Below are 9,294 nucleotides of genomic sequence, written 5' to 3' on the forward strand. Positions count from 1 at the left end.
TGTGTTGGCTCTAATTTCTCGAATTTTCTCTTTGTAGTCATTTCGCGAAACGTATGTTGGAAGAAGTAGTACGTTCTATCACTCTTCCCGGGAAGTACACGCTCGAAATGTCAATAGTAAACATCTACGGGAGGCACAAAGCGTCTCTTGCAGGGTCTGCCACTGGAGTTTGTGGATCATCACTGTAACACTCTCGCGCTTACTAAGCGATCCCGTGACGAAAAGAGCCGATCTTCGTTGGATCTTGTCTATCTCTTCTATCAGTCCTACCTGGTAAGTGTCCCAGATCGCTGAACAGTACTCAAGAATCGGTCTAACAATCGTCTCATCAGTCAGTTATTTAGTGTATGAATTACATTTCCCTTTTTCCTATGAATCGGTCTTGCGTCTGCTCTTCCTACTACTCATCTTATGTCGTCATACAATTTAAGGTCGTTCTGTATAGTTATTCCTAGATAATTCACGATAGTTCCTGTATCCAGCAAACTTTCATCAGCATTGTAGTTGTGCGCTGGTGGATTTGTTTTCCTGTGTGTGCGCAATGTTTTACATTTATTTCCCCTTGTGGTCAAGTGCCTCTCCCTCCATCATTCATCAATCCTTTAGAGGTCATTTTGTTCAAATGTTCAAATGTGTGTGAAATCTTATGGGACTTAACTGCTAAGGGCATCAGTCCCTACGCTTACACACTACTTAACCTAAATTATCCTAAGGACAAACACACACACCCATGCCCGAGGGAGGACTCGAACCTCCGCCGGGACCAACCGCACAGTCCATGACTGCAGCGCCTGAGACCGCTAGGCTAATCCCGCGCGGCGCAAGGTCATTTTGCAACCCGTTATTGTCTTCTGGTGTTGCAACCTTCTTATGGACAACCGCATCGTCTGCCAACAGCCTTAAAGAGCTTTCGACACTTTCTACTAGATCATTTGCATACACAGTAAACGGTAACGATTCTGTCCTACTTCCTTCCTTGAATTACACCCGAAATAACCTTTACATTTGTCGATTTTGTTCCGTCAACAGTGACGTGTTGAATTCTATCTGCAAGGAAGTCTTGAATCCAGTCGCTAATCACGTCCGATACTCGGTAATCTCGTATTTTTTGTCACTAATCGGCAGTGCGGGACAGTACCAATTACCTTCCAGAAGTCGAGGAATGTACCACCAACCTGAGCGCAGATATCTACAGCGCTGTAGATCTCGTGGAGGAACAGAGCGAACTGAATTTCGCAAGAAGTCTGTTTGCGGAACCTATGTTGAGTCGTACACAGAAGATATTCGTTCACGAAAAACGTCACGAAACATGAGTGTAAAACATGTTCCGTAGATCTACAACAGATATATAGGTCCATACTTATGTGCACCAGTACTCCGACCCTTCTAGAAAATGTAATAACCTGCCCTTTTTGCCAGTCGCTAGGTACCCTCCGTTGCTCCAGCGACCTAGGGAAGCAAGTTCTCTGTTCTTCTTACGTGCCTGTAAAACTGTAATTTTCTTCTATCCGTCACATCACACATTCCTTCCCCAACTTCCATTATCCTTATCACTCCGATGTTCATTACGTAGTCTTTCCTTTAAATCTTTGCTATTCTCCAGAAATACATCTCTAACACTTTCAACTTATTTGTACGTCTCTGATTTGTTGTCCAGATCTCTGCTCCACACATGACTATACCCTATAACATTGACTTCGATATGAATCTTTACGTTCTGATCACCATATTCCTGCTCCATATGATTGAATTCAGCATCCCAACGACCAGATAATTACTAAGGCATTGAATTTTTTTATAACTAATCCGTAAACCCAATTTTTATATCATTACTAGCCGATTAAATATATAACTTGCAACCTCCAGAACTTGTTATATGATGATATGGTTGTGAACAAATAGTAAGCAGTGCAGACATGTTCCACCTGCACTCTCTAACCCCCATTCCCTTACATTTTCGAGACCATTTCCTGATAATTTTCTATTATCCAATCATCAAAACTGTCTAAGGAACAAACTGTCTCTTAATGAAAAACCATAGGATGTCTGTTTGGAATGTATCTATCATATATTTAGTCATATGTACATATTATTTCATAGCTTTGTAAGAACACTCAACCATTTCACTACATAACTTCGTAACAACGTCCAAACATTTTTTTCAGAATAAATAACGCAGCACCTCCCCTTCTCTTGAATTACATACAACTCGGCACATCCTTGACATTTACGAAATGAAATGGAAGGTCTCATCTTGAAGAATGTTCTGCCAATCGAGCGAACAGCTGATCCAGATAGCGGACGTTCCCTTCATCCTCTGAGATTTTTCTTTGAAGGTTTTCCAAAGATATTATACGTGGTTTATATCAGAAGACTGTCAACTTGAATATTGTGTCTTTCATATCAATCAGACACCGCTCAGGCAATATGTGGCCTGAACGTTATCATTAATGTAGAGGAATGCAGCTATCGGAAGCACCAAGGATTGCTAAATGTTTTGAATATAAGGATTTGCTCAGTGTGTTCCTCTTCCAAAAACGGGGGTTCGTTTCCCTATTGGTCATTATTCCTCCCCAGACCATAATAGAAATGATTTGCTCCTTGTGTTCCTCTTCCAAGAACGGGGGTTCGTTTCCCTATTGGTCATTATTCCTCCCCAGACCATAATAGAAACTCTTTGAAATTTGTGGGGCTCCTGTACGATTCTAAGCCTTTCTGCGTCATCTGGTCGCCTACATATGGGCACTCTTCTCGAATCTGGTAGAAAACCGAAGCGTTCTTCATCTGTAAAGAGGACTTCTCCCCATCGATCCATTGCCCAGTTTTTACAAAAAAAAATGGTTCAAATGGTTCTGAGCACTATGGGACTTAACATCTTAGGTCATCAGTCCCCTAGAACTTAGAACTAATTAAACCTAACTAACCTAAGGACATCACACACATCCATGCCCGAGGCAGGATTCGAACCTGCGACCGTAGCAGCTGCGCAGTTCCGGACTGAGCGCCTAGAACCGCGAGACCACCGCGGCGGCCCAGTTTTTACACTGCTAGTACGATTTTCCATGATGAATAACTTGAAACCTTAAAGACTGACGGGCATGAAGACATCTTTCATGCAGTCTACTTCTTATAGTTCGGGTTGAAATAATTACGTTGCTTACATTTTGCAAGGCATTTCTTAACATTCTGGCAGTTAAAGTTCTTTCTCTCACGTTCTGAGGCACAGAAACCTTTCTTGCCCTTCAGTGGCAACCCTTGGTTTTCCTTAGTGCATTTCTTCTGTACTATCAAATTGTTGATGACGATTCCTCTTCCCATATTTACAGCCGTTGCAGATCAGCCTGTGTTCCGCCATTTTCAGTTATGCCAATTGTGTTAAGCAAATCATCAAGCTTTAAATTACGGCATTCTTTCATAATTCAATCTATTTTTAAGTGTTCTCAACCGTTATTACAATGTTACGCCGTTGTTAGTTACTTATGTCTCCTGTTAAAAACACGCTTACGTACTTCTTTCGTCTGAAAACGGTAAATAACAACGTTGGGTACTACGGTAACCTGGTAGAATGACAAGTGACTGTTACTCTGATATTCACTCCCATTCAGTAAGGGAACTTGGGTAAATTTTTTAAGTGTTTTATAATCCGGGTATCACTCCCACGGGTCGTCAGGCGCATTTTCTGTAGTGCTTTGGGAGATATTTGCAATATCATTTTTGAAATGCGTGGCTGGTGTCAGTCCAAACTAATCCTGCTAATCGTGTCTGACATACAGACTGACAATTGTTGAACTACACTCCTGGAAATGGAAAAAAGAACACATTGACACCGGTGTGTCAGACCCACCATACTTGCTCCGGACACTGCGAGAGGGCTGTACAAGCAATGATCACACGCACGGCACAGCGGACACACCAGGAACCGCGGTGTTGGCCGTCGAATGGCGCTAGCTGCGCAGCATTTGTGCACCGCCACCGTCAGTGTCAGCCAGTTTGCCGTGGCATACGGAGCTCCATCGCAGTCTTTAATACCGGTAGCATGCCGCGACAGCGTGGACGTGAACCCTATGTGCAGTTGACGGACTTTGAGCGAGGGCGTATAGTGGGCATGCGGGAGGCCGGGTGGACGTACCGCCGAATTGCTCAACACGTGGGGCGTGAGGTCTCCACAGTACATCGATGTTGTCGCCAGTGGTCGGCGGAAGGTGCACGTGCCCGTCGACCTGGGACCGGACCGCAGCGACGCACGGATGCACGCCAAGACCGTAGGATCCTACGCAGTGCCGTAGGGGACCGCACCGCCACTTCCCAGCAAATTAGGGACGCTGTTGCTCCTGGGGTATCGGCGAGGACCATTCGCAACCGTCTCCATGAAGCTGGGCTACGGTCCCGCACACCGTTAGGCCGTCTTCCGCTCACGCCCCAACATCGTGCAGCCCGCCTCCAGTGGTGTCGCGACAGGCGTGAATGGAGGGACGAATGGAGACGTGTCGTCTTCAGCGATGAGAGTCGCTTCTGCCTTGGTGCCAATGATGGTCGTATGCGTGTTTGGCGCCGTGCAGGTGAGCGCCACAATCAGGACTGCATACGACAGAGGCACACAGGGCCAACACGCGGCATCATGGTGTGGGGAGCGATCTCCTACACTGGCCGTACACCACTGGTGATCGTCGAGGGGACACTGAATAGTGCACGGTACATCCAAACCGTCATCGAACCCATCGTTCTACCATTCCTAGACCGGCAAGGGAACTTGCTGTTCCAACAGGACAATGCACGTCCGCATGTATCCCGTGCCACCCAACGTGCTCTAGAAGGTGTAAGTCAACTACCCTGGCCAGCAAGATCTCCGGATCTGTCCCCCATTGAGCATGTTTGGGACTGGATGAAGCGTCGTCTCACGCGGTCTGCACGTCCAGCACGAACGCTGGTCCAACTGAGGCGCCAGGTGGAAATGGCATGGCAAGCCGTTCCACAGGACTACATCCAGCATCTCTACGATCGTCTCCATGGGAGAATAGCAGCCTGCATTGCTGCGAAAGGTGGATATACACTGTACTAGTGCCGACATTGTGCATGCTCTGTTGCCTGTGTCTATGTGCCTGTGGTTCTGTCAGTGTGATCATTTGATGTATCTGACCCCAGGAATGTGTCAATAAAGTTTCCCCTTCCTGGGACAATGAATTCACGGTGTTCTTATTTCAATTTCCAGGAGTGTATATGAAAAATAACCTAAAATAGTTAAAAACTACGACGTGCATACACTTTATTCAACATGTAAACGTCACTACACATATTCAGATTTAGGTTATAACATGTTCCATATGCCTGCTATCAGTGGCGATAATACGGCGCACACGAAAAGGGACATTCTGCATGACCCGCTGAAGTGTCGGAACACCGATGCTGTTGATGACCTCCTGATGGCTGTTATCAGCTGAGCAATCGTTTTAGGGTTTCCAGAATGAGATTTTCACTCTGCAGCGGAGTGTGCGCTGATATGAAACTTCCTGGCAGATTAAAACTTGCCAGGAAGTTTCGTTTTAGGGTTATTGCTGTACACCTTGACTTAAATATAGCCCCACAAAAAGGAGTCGCATGTGTTCAGATCCGGAGAATATGGAGGCGTATTGTGGCAAATGCCAGTTGCGTCTGGGTACCGCAGAGCCAAAATGTGGTCCCCAGAGTGCTCCTCCTGCTTCGATGGGGTAGAGCTCCGTCTTGCATGAACCACATCTTGTCTAAATCAGGGTCACTCTGGATAATGGGGGATGAAATCATCTTCCATAACCTTCACGTACCGTTCTGTAGCCACCGTCCCATCGAGGGATATCGCACCGATGATTCCGCGACTGGGCATTGCACACCACACAGTGACCCGTTGAGGCTGAAGAGACTTCTCGATCGCGAAATGCGGATTCTCAGTCGCCCCAAATACGCCAATTTTGCTTATTGATGACATTTTGACGTGCAAATGGGCAGCAACAAGGTTCGTGCGCATGCACATACTGTGGTGTCACCGCCAGACACCACACTTGCTAGGTGGTAGCTTAAATCGGCCGCGGTCCATTTAGTACATGTCGGACCCGCGTGTCGCCACTGTGTGATCGCAGACCGAGCGCCACCACAAGGCAGGTCTCGAGATACGGAATAGCACTCGCCCCAGTTGTACGGACGACTTTGCTAGCGACTACACGGACGAAGCATCGCTCATTAGCCGAGCAGATAGTTAGAATAGCCTTCAGCTAAGTTCATGGCTACGACCTAGCAAGGCGCCATTAGCCTTACATAGTTTGATAGTTATCGTATGAAATGTCTCATCAAGAACGTTGTAAACCAATGACGGATTAAAAGTTAAGTATTATAAGAGCTACGTACTTTTCTTGCTACCATTCATTACGTATCCTGTTTCAGACCTCTATCTAGCCTACGTGAGATTACGCGTGCCTTTCGGCTACTTCAGTGTGGCGTAGCTGTCTTGTTACGCCACAACACATACTAATTCCCATCTTACCCCCTGGCCAACGGTGCAGTTTCAACGTCCTGACGCAAACCGTTCAGAAGTTATGACGATTTTATTTCACATAGTTCAGTAATTGTCACCCTGTACGACGCCTAACGTCTGTGGAAAGCATAGGTTTGTTTCTCGTTACAAACAAAATTATTTTTAAATAGTAATTTTAACTGTAAGACCTCAAGAATATACAATGCTTCAGGAGCGACTGAGTAGCGCTGCTGCATGGGAGTAACAGTCAGCGCGGGCCAGGGGGCGCTCTCGCTGCTACAGTAGGCTGGTTGTTCTGCGTGTTTTACTGTCCCTGTTAACACACGTCGATAGAACGACTATCGCACGAGATTAATTTGGGACCGATCTTTCGAATGGGCACCTAAAATTCCACTTTAAAAATAATTTTGTTTGTAACGAGAAACAAATCGACGTACGTGATCAGCAGTATTTGTCTGGGCTGACCCCAGCAACACATTGCAAAAACGGAATTTTTAATTCTTCCTTGATGAATTTTGATGTGAGTATGCTTTGAATGGCGCAGGCGACTTGAGGCAGCCCTGTAACAAGCCTTGCGTGTTCTAAATTTATGTGAAAGTATATTATCATGATGCACTGCCACAGAACAAACTGTACTCATGCTCATAAATTAAGGATAATGCTGATACATGGTGAAACAACGCTCTGGTGGGCTGTTTGCGGGTTTAAATCACCTCGGGGTATGACCATGCGGTGCATCTGACCTGCGGTCGTCGCACGGTGGCGCTGGCAGCAGTCCACATAAAAATGACTCTGAGCACTATGGGACTTAACTTCTGAGGTCATCAGCCACCTAGAACTTAGAACTACTTAAACCTAACTAACATAAGGACATCAGACCCATCCATGCCCGAAGCACGATTCGAACCTGCGACCGTAGCGGTTGCGCGGTGCCAGACTGTAGTGCCTGGAACCGCTCTGCCACTCCAGCCGGCACAGTCGACATATACAGAGGTGTGTTAGTGCATGTCAGAGTACAGTGCAATGAGTAAGTGTGCAGACGTTTTCAGACGTGCTAATGGTGACTGTGTGTTGAAAATGGCTCAAAGAACACATACTGATGACGTTATGAGGGGTAGAATACTAGGGCGACTGGAGGCTGGTCAAACACAGCAGCAGGTCATAGCACAGGCCCTCCGTGTGCCACAAAGTGTGATCTCAAGATTATGGCAACGATTCCGCAGACAGGAAACGTGTCCGGACGCTACAGTACGGGACGTCCACAGTGTACAACAGCACAAGAAGACTGATTCTCGCCATCAGTGCCCGCAGACGGCCACGGAGTACATCTACATCTACATCTACATTGATACTCCGCAAGCCACCCAACGGTGTGTGGCGGAGGGCACTTTACGTGCCACTGTCATTACCTCCCTTTCCTGTTCCAGTCGCGTATGGTTCGCGGGAAGAACGACTGTCTGAAAGCCTCCGTGCGCGCTCTAATCTCTCCATTCGTGATCTCCTCGGGAGGTATAAGTAGGGGGAAGCAATATATTCGATACCTCATCCAGAAACGCACCCTCTCGAAACCTGGCGAGCAAGCTACACCGCGATGCAGAGCGCCTCTCTTGCAGAGTCTGCCACTTGAGTTTATTAAACATCTCCGTAACGCTATCACGGTTACCAAATAACCCTGTGACGAAACGCGCCGCTCTTCTTTGGATCTTCTCTATCTCCTCCGTCAGACCGATCTGGTACGGATCCCACACTGATAAGCAATACTCAAGTATAGGTCGAACGAGTGTTTTGTAAGCCACCTCCTTTGTTGATGGACTACATTTTCTAAGCACTCTCCCAATGAATCTCAACCTGGTACCCGCCTTACCAACAATTAATTTTATATGATCATTCCACTTCAAATCGTTTCGCACGCATACTCCCAGATATTTTACAGAAGTAACTGCTACCAGTGTTTGTTCCGCTATCATATAATCATACAATAAAGGATCCTTCTTTCTATGTATTCGCAATACATTACATTTGTCTATGTTAAGGGTCAGTTGCCACTCCCTGCACCAAGTGCCTATCCGCTGCAGATCTTCCTGCATTTCACTACAATTTTCTAATGCTGCAACTTCTCTGTATACTACAGCATCATCCGCGAAAAGCCGCATGGAACTTCCGACACTATCTACTAGGTCATTTATATATATTGTGAAAAGCAATGGTCCCATAACACTCCCCTGTGTACCGCAGGTAGTCTTGCTCGGGACCTTACTGCAGCCACTGGAAGAGTTGTCTCCAGACACACAGTCTACAGACGACTGAACAGACATGATTTATGCGCTCGGAGACCTGCAAGGTGCATTCCACTGACCCATGGTCACAGGAGAGCCCGTAGAGCCTAGTTTCAAGAACACAGTACGTGGTCATTGGTACAGTGATCCCAGGTTATGTTCACAAACGAGTCCAGGTATAGTCTTAACAGTGATTCTCGCCGGGTTTTCATCTAGCGAGAACCAGGAACCAGATACCAACCCTTTAATATCCTTGAAAGGGACCTGCATGGAGATCGTTGTTTGATGTTGTGGGGTGGGATTATGATTGGTGCACGTACACCGCTGCATGTCTTTGACAGAGGAACTGTAACAGGTCAGGTGTATCGGGACGTCATTTTGCACCAGTATGTCCGCCTTTTCAGGGGTGAAGTGGGTCCTACCTTCCTCCTGATGGATGATAACGCACGGCCCCACCACCGATCTGCCGTCGTGGAGTACCTTGAAACAGAAGATATCAGGCGAATGGAGTGGCCT

The sequence above is a fragment of the Schistocerca americana genome, chromosome 7 (genome assembly GCF_021461395.2).
Source record: "Schistocerca americana isolate TAMUIC-IGC-003095 chromosome 7, iqSchAmer2.1, whole genome shotgun sequence".
Taxonomy (NCBI): Eukaryota; Metazoa; Arthropoda; class Insecta; order Orthoptera; family Acrididae; genus Schistocerca; species Schistocerca americana.